A 14326-nucleotide genomic window follows, 5' to 3' on the forward strand; every position below is an offset into this window, starting at 1 on the left:
CAAAACCCTAACCTATCGTGATGGCGCCTATCGATGGTACTAGGCAAGCCAATTTTTCAAAATACTTCAAATATTTCACAAAATAAACGAAAAGCTTGATATGACAGAGTTTTCATAAAAACAGGAGTTAAACTCAAAATAAAACGCGGAAAAATAGCCCCAAACATCAGGGTGTCACCAGGTCATGAGCATCTAAACAACCAGTCTAAGAAACAGTGTCTACAAGAGTCTATGTCTAAATACCAATACAGAAAAGAAAGATAACAAGAAAGGAGAGACAAGGACTATGAAAGCCGGCAGCTACCTCATGAATCTCCGATACTCAACCACGCACAAGATCAACGTCCTCCGTGACCGGATATAACTGGATCTGCACATGAAGTGCAGGGTAAAGCATGAGTACAACCAACTCAGTAAGTAACAGAAATAAATAAGGAGCTGAGAAGTAGTGGCGATCTATACAATTACCGTTCACTTCAGTAATTTCAGCAATAAAAGTAGACATGATTCAATTCTGGCAATATAAGTTAAGTCAGTTGTACATTTACTAAGTTCAGATAAACCGAATATAATATTTTCCAGAAGTTCAGAACAATGACATAATTCAGCTAAGTGCACCAACAAAGGAAACAAATGCAACCTCTTAGGGTAACAATCACACAAGCTCTCGATAGCTCAAACACTCGGCTCTCATCCCTCAATAATCACACTCAATAGGTACTTGCGCTCACTGGGGGTGTACACACTCCGGAGGGGCTCCTTCAACCCAAGCACTATATCGTTGCGGCGTGTAGCTCGATCCAATCATATAAGTAGCAATAAGGCTCGTTACGGCATGCAACTCGATCTACAGTCCATAAATAGCCATAAGGCTCGTTGCAGCGTGCAACCTGATCCATATACACTCACATAGCTCACAGCTCGGCACTCAGGCCCTAACTCAGTCACTAACCTTTCCAGCCTATTGGGCTCTCAGAAATCATACCAATGAGCCCAAAAGAGATGATAACAAGTATCAAAAAGAAAACAAGATGAAACAGAGATATGACACGTAAGTAAAACTGTGGCTAAGTACAAGACAACAAGTAGCAGCTAATTCAACAAGTACCCGACCGCTATAACACAATCCTCAGATGTTGGGTAGGATCCTCCTGGCTACGAGAGTACACCAGGATGTCATCAGTGAATACAATAATGAACGGGTCAAGATAAAGCTGAAACACATTGTTCATTAGATGCATGAACGATGCTGGGGCGTGGTCAGCCCAAAAGACATTACCAGGAACTCATAATGGCCATATCAGGTCTTGAAAGATGTCTTAGGAATATCTGAGTCCCGAATCTTCAGCTGGTTCCCTGACCTCAAATCAATCTTGGAGAACACCCTCGCTCCCTGAAGCTGGTCAAACAGATTATCAATACGTGGCAAAGGATACTTGTTCTTGATTGTGACCTTGTTCAACTGCCTCTAATGAATGTACATTCTTATAGTACTATCCTTCTTCTTTACAAATAGAATTGGTGCACCCCAATGTAAGATGCTAGGCCAGATAAACCCCTTATCAAGGAGTTCCTAAAGTTGTTCCTTCAATTCCTTTAATTTTGCCGGTGCCATACAATACAGTGGAATAGAAGTGGGCTGAGTGTCCGGCACCAAATCAATACCGAAGTCAATATCCCTGTCAGGTGGCATGCCCGACAGGTCTGTAGGAAACACATCCGGAAAATCTCGCACCACAGGAACAGAATCAATAGCAGGGGTCTCTGCACTAACATCCCTCACAAAGGCCAAATAAGATAGACAGCCCTTCTCAACCATCCGTTGAGCCTTCAAATATGAAATCACTCTACGGGGAACATAGACTATAGAGCCGTTCCACTCAACCCTCGTCAACCTAGGCACCACCAACGTCATGGTCTTAGCATGACAATCTAGAATAGCATGACATGGAGACAACAATCCATACCCCGATATCAAAATTTCCACTCTCGGTCAAATTAGCCAAAAATTTCAACTTTCGCCATTTCAAGCCTAATTCTACTATGGACCTCCAAATCATATTCCGAACGCACTCATAAGTCCAAAATTACCTAACGGATCTAACAAAACTGTCAAAATTCAAATTCGAGGCCGTTTACACATATGTTGACATCCGACCGACTTTTCCAACTTAAGCTTCCAATTAAGAGACTAAGTGTCTCAATTAACTCTGGCATCACTCCGAACCCGAACCAACCAATTTGGTAAGTCATATAACAGCTGTAAAACACAATAGAAGCAGAAAATAGGGAAATGGGTCTATAACTCTCGAGACGACCGGTCGGGTCGTCATAAAACTAAAGTCACATGATAGTCTATGAAAATAGTAGAATTAACATGAGAGATATGGACTCAGGTATAGAGCTCATTAACATAACAACAAGAATTTCACATAGCTCAAATAGTCATGAGAGGGAAAATGCCAGCACTCACTACAGGGAACAATCTAAACAAGTTATATTCAGCTCTGAGAACAGTGTTCCTAACATACTAGCAGGGTTCATTACATGGTTTATTTATCATGATGAATACAGGGATCATGTCATAACAGTGGCATGAATAAGTTGTAATCTAGAGTCAAGCAGATTCAATATGATGGTATAAACAATTGATGAACTGAAAATATTTAGCATAACATCACAAACATGAGGATCAACTAGCACAACAGATATGGGGCCTTAACAGGATATCAGGAAGAACTTTAGAGCATAATCCAATCGAGTAACTAAACATGGTAGTGTAGCCATCACTTAACTAACAGAGATAGAACACACATGGTATTAACATGGATGAATCCAACTAGTCACAAGAATTCCACGGGATTGGTTCATAAGACTACCAACAGTATATTTTATCTAAATTAAGCTTTGGGGAATGAAACTCATCAACACCATAGATTACATGGCAACATCATAAAAACGATCAACTCATCAAAAAAATTGCATTGATAAATAAGGCATAACAAGTATAATTTTACAATGTTAATATACATCAAAAACAACATAAGACTAGCAGGAAAAATATCACAAACAGCTAATTCGAAATAGAGAGGGGTCAGTGTACACTAACCTTCTGTAGGGTAGCAAACCATGTAAGGTAGTATTCAATAGCCATTTTAGAGATCCCAACTCAAGACTAAAGCGCAACAATTTAACTCGAATCGGGAACTGAAGGAAAGAAAACAAAATTAGAGAGGAATCTCTGGACCTAATAAGAAACCTTTAATTTTAATGAATTTCTCTTCTTTTTTGTGTTTCTCGTGGTATTCGGTGTTTGTTGATGTCTCTTAGGTGAAGGCATTGAACGCCTTATTTATAGTGGAATTCAAGACACATAGAGTTCCGATAGATTCAAATAGTTAGTGGATGGTGACGATGGGTAGATAATGAAAGCAACACGGTGAAATCAGAGAAAGATAAAGGGAAAACAACATAAGATTTACCTGGGCACGAGGAGATGAGAGGTCGACTGTTGAAGCCCTTAGACCGCTGGTCAAACCTTAATGTCCAGAGGTTACTGCGTTTGACCTCTGGATAACGAATAACAATGATGAAATCAGTGATAATCGCCATATATACTCTGATTCGACCAAACATGGGAAGGATTGAAGGATTCTCGAGTTACATGGTTTAGGTCTATGTTCTGATTTGGGGATTTGGAATCAAAAGTAATGAAAGGGGAGAGTTCAAGTGGGATTCACGGCTAGCAGGGACAGGGGAGATAATTCAGATTTGATTGGGGTGACTTTGCACTAATTTGTGCAAGGATTTTCGGATTGATTGAACTGCAAGATTGAGAGAATAGGGAGAGAAAGAGGAAAGGGTGACAGTAGGTCAAGAGGATGAATGATTAGGGTTGAAAGGGGTTTGGTTAGTTTAATGTGAAGGGTAGAATGTGAGCCGTTTGATTTCTCGATCAACGACTCTGATTTTTTGGAACATAAAATGGTTTATTATAAAAACATGATGGTCATTGGATCTTTGTAATTCAACGGCTGAGATGAGGTCTGGCGAGAATTTTAAAGAAAAAAAAAACAGAGATCAAATTTGGACCATTGATGAGATGGACCACGGTCCAGATCCCTTTGTGCTTCTTTTGTGAGTGTAAAAGGAGGGGTGACGTGGTGTGATGCCATTACTTTAGGGGGATAGGTATGGATCGCCAGCTTGGATGAAGGGGTGGGCCTGGACCGGGTCAAAGGTGTATTGGGCTTATTATTTTGGCCAAATCTGTTAGCATTTGATTTAAGAAGTGGCTACATTGAGTTTAATTAACCAATTATAATTGTAGCCTTTTGAGCTTTTAACCCCCTTTTAAAAGTTAGCTTAATTAGACTTAATTAATCTTAATTAAATACAATAAAATATAATCATCAAATGTATTGCTAATTACTGAAATTAGTTAGTTATTAATTATAATATTTCATTTATTGCATTATGAAACTAATTTTAGCTAAATAAAATAATAAAGACAATATAATTATTGATCAAAGACTAATTATTAAATTAATTATAAATCTTGTTTATTAAGATATAAAAGGTATTTTAATAGTTTAAAACAATAAGAGTAATATAATTTATGAATGTTTAAAACCAAATTGCTATTAATTTAATAATGTTAATTATTTATATATATTGCATTATTTATATTTTAAGAAAGCAGGTGTTATTGATTTGAAAAATATTTTACTACATTTATTGCTAATTAATAAGCGTAAATAATTTAATTTTAAAGGGGAGGTCAAAATTGGTGGTCAACAGAGCCGTGAGCTATATCTTGATGTGTTTTTGGTAATGTTCTTTTGGTGATATTGTGACACATGTGTACGTGTTGTGCAGGTTGATTGTGGTTGTGTTAATAAGATGTGCATGCGGTGACATAAGGGAGGCATTTCATTGTGATGTGCATACGACGAGATAAGGGTGGCTATTTATGTGCATGCAGCGACATAAGGGGGCTATTCCATTGTTTATGTGCATGCGGCGACATAAGGGTGACGTGTCGCGTATGTTTTGAGATATATCAGGGTGATTCTTTGTTATTGTTCATGATTTGGAACCGAGGGTTGATGCTTCGATCATAAACATGTTTTTCTTAAATGTTTCCGCCTTGGGTTTTATAGTTGTTGGTAGAATTTAATGTGTTATCATATGCCCCGCTCCCATTGATATTTCATCGGAAAAAACAAACTATTTTTCATTGAGTTGTTGTTACAAATCCTTTGAGGTTGTTGATAATTGTTCTGTTGTGTTAGTTTTTCATTGTTAGTTTTATGTTGATATCCTGCACAAGTTATTTAACTAGTGAGTATCTTGACTTGAACCTCGTCACTACTCCACCGAGGTTAGTCTTCATACTTACTGGGTACCGACTGTAGTGTACTCATACTACGCTTCTGCACATTCTTTGTGCAAATCCATGTTACACCTCATGTTTTCGTATGTAAGAGTACGTTGCAAGTCAATTAATGTATGCTCAAAAATGAGATCATCTTTGAAAGTACATAAAGTAAATTGATCATGTTACCTTGGAGATTACGAATATTTAAGATCATGAATAACAAGTACCAAGAGGATTGGAAGGCTTAGAAACTAAACGAATTGAAAAAAATAAGTTTCGTCAAAAGTCGACAAGTTGGGAATGTTATAACATATACTTTTGGGGTGAGACTAGGGTGCTTAACATGATAAGGAGGTTATGTTGTGAGTTACTTTAGCCGTATGATAGTCGTGTGTTATGTTTTAAAGTCAAGCGAGTTGTGGAACAAAAGTTGGCAAAGGTCATCACAAGTTACAAACATAATATGCTGAACATTAGGTCAAATGTAGTTGAGCTTTTCTCCCATTATACTCGGAATTACGAGATGATCCACCTATCAAATTGAATATATACGAGTGTAGTTTCTAACGCATTAAACCGTTCGTCAATACGACATCATAGTAGAGAGATAGCTGTGTTTTCCCAAGACCACGCAAGTAGCTCCCAGTGGGACCACTTAGGCGATGGACGACACTTGAACATTTTAAAGTGGTTATAAGGCTCATCTTGGTCATTTTCGACCAAGGATAGTTCCCAAATCTCTCAACACCTCTCTAACAATTCTCTAAGGTTCCAAGTCATCCAAGGTGGTTTTACCTAAACCTAACCTCAAAGGTTAGTCTAATAATTCGAGCGAGATGGTTATTGGATGTTGAATGGTTGATTGCGCCTTGGTTATGACTTTTCCATTTTATGGTATATTATGCTACTTATTTCTCCATGGTTATGGTCATGCACTTCGCGTGTTTGTTGTGATTTGCGTATGGTTGTTGATTTTGAGCATTATGGCTTGAGGTATTTCATGTGGACCGGTATTTGGATGGGGTCACGCATCGTAGCAGGGTTATGTTGGGACATGATCCTTTGGGTAGATTTCATGTGTCTTGGTTTTCCTTTATGTGATGGGTCTATGGTATTGCGCTCGTGGTGGTACCTGTTGAGATTGCATGAAGGTTCTCTCAGTTGAGTCATTTTCCATTTTTGGGTACATCCGAGTTGTTACTTATTGATGCACGGATTGCACGGTTTGTGGATTTAGGTTGTATTGGTGTATCATGTCAATAGGGCAACTTGTATTTGATTGAGATGAGGTCATTGGATCTAGAATGTGTGCTATCAAATTTTATTACGGTATGTTTGAAAGAATAATGTCATTAATCAGCTTAGAATTTAGCTATGGTTCTTCTTAGACGAGATAGCTCCATGACTCGTTGACCTGATGAGTGGTTATGAGTTTCTGCGTGTTTCTTTCATCATTGGTAGTGTATGAAGGGTTAAAATAAGGTTTTATTTGATATGAGGTTTGTTACTGGTACCGAGTTTATTATCGGGCAGCTATTATGGTCGGAAGCTATTGCTATGAGTATCTGCGTTATGTGGTAGGTCATGTGACTACATCTTGGGTTATGATTATGGCTTGATGCAGCTTGTTCAGACTTATACAATGTGTAGATGTGAGAATCGGGTCTTGTAATGGATTTCGGATGTTGGAAATTGGGTTCTAAAATTTATGGACTAAGGTTAAAGTAAGGATCTTTAGTTAGGTTGTGATGTCAGGCTTATATAGATTGAGGTGATGTGGGATCACTCATGGGTATGTGTGTGGTTAGTTTATGGTTCGACGGTTTTGGAATGACTCTTGGCTTGTTCAAGGACGAACGTATGTTTAAGTGGGGGTGAATCTAACTATCCGGCCGGTCATTTTGAATATTTGAATCCAGTTCGGTGGTTCGAGGTCATGAGTAGCTTCGTATGATGTATTATGACTTATGTGTATCGCCGATTTTGGTTTTTGGGTAATTCAGAATTGGTTTGGACAAATGATATTTATTTTAGAAGCTTTAAGTTAGAAGAGTTGACCAAGTTTGACTTTTGTGTATTTGACTTCAGATCGGAATTTTGATGGTTCCATTAGGTCCGAATGGTTATTTTGGACTTGAGTATATGACCGGATTTGCATTTGAAGGCTTCTAGAAGGTTTTGGCTATAATTGGTGAAAGATGGCAACTTGAAGGTTTGGAATGTTCATAAGTTTGACCGAGAGTTGACTTGGATGATATCGGGTTGGTATTGTGGTTCTGGGAGTTAGAATAGGTTTGTTATGTCATTTGGAACTTTTGTGCAAAATTTGAGGTCATTCCGAGTTGGTTTGACATGGTGTGGCACGAGTTTTGAAAGTTGAATGTTCAAAAGTTTATTAAGTTTGATTTGATGTGTGATTCGTGATTTTGATATTGTTATGTGTGGTTTGAGGCCCCGCGTAGGTCCGTGTTATATTTTGGGACTTGTTGGAAGGTTTAGACGGGGTTCCGAGGGTCTCGGGTGTGTTTCGGATTGATTGCGGACCATTTCAGAGTTTCATGCATTGCTGGTTTTCTGTTGTTATCTGATGCCTCTAGTGTTCTTCGCATGCGAAAGTACATCCACGATCGCAAAGTGTGTTTTGGCCCACTTGTGGTATGTTCATCGCGGACGTGACAGATAGAACGCGTTCGCAGTGGTTTGGATTGGTTATAGTTCGCGTTCGCGCAAGGGGCTTTGCGTTCGTGTAGTATAGAGCTAGGCTGGGCAAGTCTTCATGGTTTCTTCTTTGCATTCGCGCAGGAGCGTCCGCGTTCATATAGGTCTATGCACATGTGTTACGCAGTAGCGAGCCTGGGGCCGCATCCGCATAGCGGTTCTTCGAGGCTGAGTAATTTTGTGCATCACGATCATAAAGTGTATATCTGGAGTAGATATATAAGTGCTCTATTTCGGACATTTGAGTTATTTTATTATATTTTGAGTTACAGGGCTCGGATTTTGGCGATTTTGGAGAAAATTTTTACCATATGGATTGGGATAAGTATTTTTGACTCGGTTTTGATTATATTCTATGATTCCATCTTCGATTTTGACATTTAATTAATAATTTCAAAAGAAAAATTGGGGGGTTTTGTCTAAACTTTCCTAAAGTGAATAATTAGGTTTTGAACATCGATTCAGAGTCGGATTTGAATAAAATTAGTATGGTTGAATTTGTAATCGAATGGGTTGTCAGAATTTGTGAATTTTGTCGGGTTCCGAGGTGTGGGCATGTGTTGACTTTTTGGTGGCTTTGAGTGTTTGATTAAATATTCGACCTTTATCGTCTGGGTTTGTTCCCTCTGGCATTATTTGATATTTTTGAGTTACTTTTAGCTAGTTTCGAGTTGTTTGGAGGTTGATTCACACGAGATGGCATTTCTAGAGTACTGTTTGGCTTGCTCAGTATTTGATTTGCCTTGTTCAAGGTAAGTAACATATCTAAACTTGGATTTGAGGGTATTTATTCCTAGAAACTATGTTATATGAGGTATATTGGGGTGACACATATGCTAAGTGACGGGCGTGTGAGCATGCACTAGAGTAATCATGATCCAAGTTGACTTTTTAGCTATTACCGAACTTGTTTTGCTATCTCACCTTGTTATATCCGTATTTTTCCTATTTGTTTGATTATATGAGTTGTGATTCATGTCGGAAATCATGTTTAGACTATGTGATTATTTGGTTGAGACCTAATGAGGCTATTATTTATATTTTGAGCTATCTGATTTAACTGTAAGTTATACACTCAGTCATGATTTTTATTTGCATATCATATCTCAGTCTTTGTTCATTATTCATTGTTACATCATACGTTGCTACTATTTTTCCATATATGGTATTGTTTGGGCTGAGTGATGCGAGATTGTGAGCCCTTGTGACTTGAGAGGTTGATGACTGAGGTGGGCCTTAGAGCCATGTTAGAGAGTATTATTTGGATCGGGTTACATGCCACAACATGCCTTATTAATTTTATTATTATTTGGATCGGGCTGCACGCTGCAGCAGGCCTTATTGGATTTATTATTATTTGAACCGGGCTTCACGTCACAGCAGGCCTTATTGGCTTTTGATTAGCGCTTAGGTAGGATCCGCCCCTCCGGAGCTTGATATATCAACAGTGAGCGCATGTACAGTGATATTTACACGTGTTTTGCTGAGGGGCTTTTGAGCCAAGTACCCGTACATTGCTGATTGATTGTGTGTGTGATGGAGTGGGGGCATTGTGCCAAGCACCTTAAGTGTGATGAGAGTGAGGGTATTTGATGATATCATTGTGAAATTATTTAGTTGACATGTATATTTGATATATTGGCATAAAGATGCAGTTTTCTCTTTCTCTCTCTCTCTCTCTCTCTCTCTCTCTCTCTCTCTCTCTCTCTCTCTCTCTCTCTCTATATATATATATATATATATATATATATATATATATATATATATATATATATATATATATATATATTGTAATATAACATTTGATGACTTGATATGTATATTGACATGTAGGCATAAAGATGTACTTTTCTCATGCTATTTGGTAAATGAAAAGTCTTATCTGTTGTTGTGAATTGGAAAAATACAATTCTTTTTTATAAACACATGTTTAATTGATTTCAGTTGTAAGATTTGGCCTTTGACTGTTGTACTTGAAAAGTATGCCTACTTTCCCGTGGTTGTGAACGAGCTGAGCATAATGCCTTTTAAGTTATTCACTTTTACTGTCTACATTATCATGAGTTGTTATTTGGCTATTTGTGTTGGGCTCTGACCTTCTTTCGAGTTCGTCACTGCTTTCAACTGGAGGTTAGGTTTGATACTTATTGAGTACACGGGGTCGGTTGTGCTCATACTACACTTCTGCACCTTGCGTGCAGATATTGGAGTTGATGTTGCTGTGTATGGCGGTAGCTGGTATTGAAGATGTACTTGTCTTTTGGATATAACTACCACTTGTTCTTGGTAGTTTTAGATTTGAGTCTGTTTATGTATATTTCAAACAGACATTGTAATTATGTTTTTCACTAGCTTTGCAAATCTAAAGCCTTAGCAGCTCATGACTTGTACTACCAATCCTTGAAAATTTGTATGAAATTTAGTTATTTTTACTCATTGACTCCTATTTTTCTCATTTGAGTTTTGTTGAACGTTATTTGGATCTAGCGGGTTGGGTTAGGTGCCATCACGACTAGACAAATTTGGGTCATGACATTTTCGTATATTTACCCAATTTGTCTAAGTTTTCATATTTACATAAAGTAACTAAAGTTTTTTTACAAAATATATACAAATTCAGTCAAAATCTACATTTTTTCTACAACTTAAATACAATCTTTTTGTACAGAATCCAGTCAAAAACTATAATTTATATATAACTTGTATGCAATTATGTAAATTGTTGATATTTTGTATACCGTTTCTACACTCGACATACAAAATATATATAATTTATTTATATCTTTTTTTTCGAGTTTCAATCTAAAATATCAAAAATTGAGATATAAACTTCAAAGGATATTCCCAATAGTTTTCAATAACACTCAATCCAAACAAAATAATTTTGCAAATTTTGATTCTTGAAATCAAAGCTTCTAAGCTTTCTAATGGCTATCAATGGAGTTAAAGATCATGTATACATGACCCACTTTAGTGTAGTTTCAATTACACCGTCAATTAGTTTCAATTTAGTAACGCCACTCTTGTTGACAATTTCTTATTTATTCATCTAAAAAAAGTTCCGGTAACTCATTTATATTGGTGCTTCATGTATGTATCTATGGCTTTTAACTAGTTGAATCATTTTTCTTCACCATTCTTCAAAGCTCAGAGCATGTTCATCTGCAAAAGCCGAATCGAAGAGGAACGAAGAGAGAAATATCTATACGGAGAAGAAAAATAGAGAAGAATGAAGCCTAAAATGGGTAAGATTGGAGTCTAATATATTATTTTGTATATAAATAATAAATTATATATGCTAATGTAATTAAGTAATAACCCCTCTATGATGGATAAATAAGTTTATAATATAGTATAGATAGGATAAAAATCTCTTTATATTTTGCCCATTTTTCTTTGGGTGAGTGACACAGTTACTCACAAAAACAAAACTATTTACCCTTACCTACCCATTTATTTTTCTACCCATCAAACTAATTATATTTCCTACCCATGGTAGTTTTTGTGGGAAATTTTCTCTTTTTTCTCCAATTCTTTTTTATTTATATGCTTCTTTTCTTTTTTCCTTTTTTTTCTTTCTTTTCTCCTTTTCTTTTTTTCTTGTTTTCTTCTTCTTTTTTTTTTCTTCTTTCTCTTTTATTCATTTATTTTTGCCCAAATCGTATTATTGTTATTTTTACCATAACTTATTTCACACTCAAATTTGACTTCTTTTTTATTTTTTTTCTTTTTATTTTTTTTCTTTATTTCTTGTTCCTTTTCTAATTTTACGTGATTGCCATGCAAACCTTGATCTCCTTCCCTACAAATATCAGTATACACTCTACCATTAGCAGTAACACAACTAGTTATGGAGAAAGAAAATATAATATACGATCCATATATACTAGTTAGAATAGATATGATAATAAAATATTGGAAATGCAATAAAAATATAAGTAGCAAAAAAGACTTTTAGTACCATATGATACCAATATGATATACATGTATATCAACAGAGTATATGATTACTCTAGAATATTGCTACAACTATCTGTGACTATACTACTGTACCAAAACATTAAAGGATGTAATAAAAGTATGAGAAAATTACATGCTCGCATTGCAAGCTAAATATTCGCAAAGCAACTTGCTCATTCCGTATACTAATAGGGTATATAGTTGTATGGGGTCATTCCAACAATTGCCTATAACTATAAAAACTATTACATAATACACATAATCTATGTCCATCGGTAAAAAATAATTTCAGCACTGCAAATCATGTTCATATAAATAATTTCAGAATAGAATTCACTTAAAAATGCAGCTAAAACAACCAAAAAAATATTCAAACTACCATATGATACCAATATGGCATATAACTATACCAACATGGTATACAGTTTTATTGGTTAATTCCTGGCAACTATATGACTATACTACTATTACATAACACGCATGCATAAAGAGAAAATAAAAAAATAGTGTACCGCATATTAATATAATGGAGTAAAGTATTTTAAGATATTGTACTATATTACTATTATTAAAAAAAAAATCAAATAGTGTACCAATTAAATACAACTAATACAATCAAAAAATGATTCAACTAGCATATGATACCAATATTGTATATAGCTATACTAATAGGATATATAGTTGTACGGGTCATTCCAACAACTGCATATAAATATAAAAATTATTACATAATATACAAAATCTATGTCCATAGGTACAAGAAAGTCCAACACAACAAAACATGATCATATAAATTATTTCATAATAGAATTCACTTAAAAATGCACCTAAAACAACCAAAAAAAATATTTCAACTACTATATGATACCAATATGACATATAATTATACCAATAGGGTATACAGTTCTACTAATTAATTTCAGGCAACATATGACTATACTACTATTACATAATACATATGCATAAAGAGAAAAATTAAAAAATTAGTGTACCCATATTAATATAATAATGTATTTCAAGATATTATACTATAATACTATTATATAAATAAACACATAAAGAAAAAATCAAAATGATTACATAATATACATGCATAAAGAAAAATTTAAAAAATTCAAGATACTGTACTATTCTACTATTACTAAAGAAAAATCAAATAGTGTACCAATTAAATATAGCTAATACAACCAAAAAATGTTCCAACTTGCATATGATACTAGTATAGTATATAGCTATACCAACAGGGTATACAATTGTACGCAGAGAGTTTAAAAAAGATTTTTTAAATTCAATTATTAAACTGAAATAATATAAATTGTCAATAAAAATTTCAAAAAATTCTAAAAGGACCTAATTGTAAGAGTATACCATTACATTATATAGTATACTATAATAGTATATCATTGGAATGAACTGTATACCAAAATGGTATATAGTATATCATTTTGGTATACCCAGTTCAACGCAATAAATTATACACTATTGAATTAACCAAAATGGTATATAATATGTTATTTTGGTATATAGAGGATTGGTTCATTCCTTCAAAAAAATTAGTAGTATATTATTGTAGTTAATTATATACTCTTGAATTAATTATTATATACCAATACAGTATACAATATACTATTTTGATATATAGCACAAATCTGTCTTCTTTGCTACACATAGTAAGCTGCTATGTGTAGTCTAAGAATACATTGAAATCTGAATGAAAATGTTTCATATTTGAAAATGTAGACAACAATTGGATAAAAATTAGGACAATCTTTTTGAAATTATGGTATGCATAACTGGGAGTATGGGTGTACATGGACTAGGTTGGTTCGTTTTTTACTAAAACCAAACCAAGCCGTTTATATCGATTTGGATTGGTTCGATTTTGTCGGATTTTTTGGCTTTTTTTGTTACATGAATAATATATCAATCTTACTTTGTTAAAATTTTTAGCATATCATTTTGGTATACAATATAAATTCTTCTTCACCAGTTTAACACAATAAATTAATATGTTATTTTGGTATATAGTAAAAATTAGTTTTCTTTGCTAGTTCAACTCAATTTCAATCTAAATTTTAAAAATCTACTCCAAATTTCTACTAAATTAACTCAAACTGCAGCCACAACCTCATATCAAATATTTTAAAGAAAAAATTTAAAAAACATGAGAACTCCGTTGAAAAGTTGAAAAAGAACTCAATAAAAATTTTAAAAAAATCAAAAAGGACCAAATTGTAATAGTATACTGTTACATTATATAGTATACCG

Source organism: Nicotiana tabacum, chromosome 2, assembly GCF_000715075.1.
Source record: "Nicotiana tabacum cultivar K326 chromosome 2, ASM71507v2, whole genome shotgun sequence".
Taxonomy (NCBI): domain Eukaryota; kingdom Viridiplantae; phylum Streptophyta; class Magnoliopsida; order Solanales; family Solanaceae; genus Nicotiana; species Nicotiana tabacum.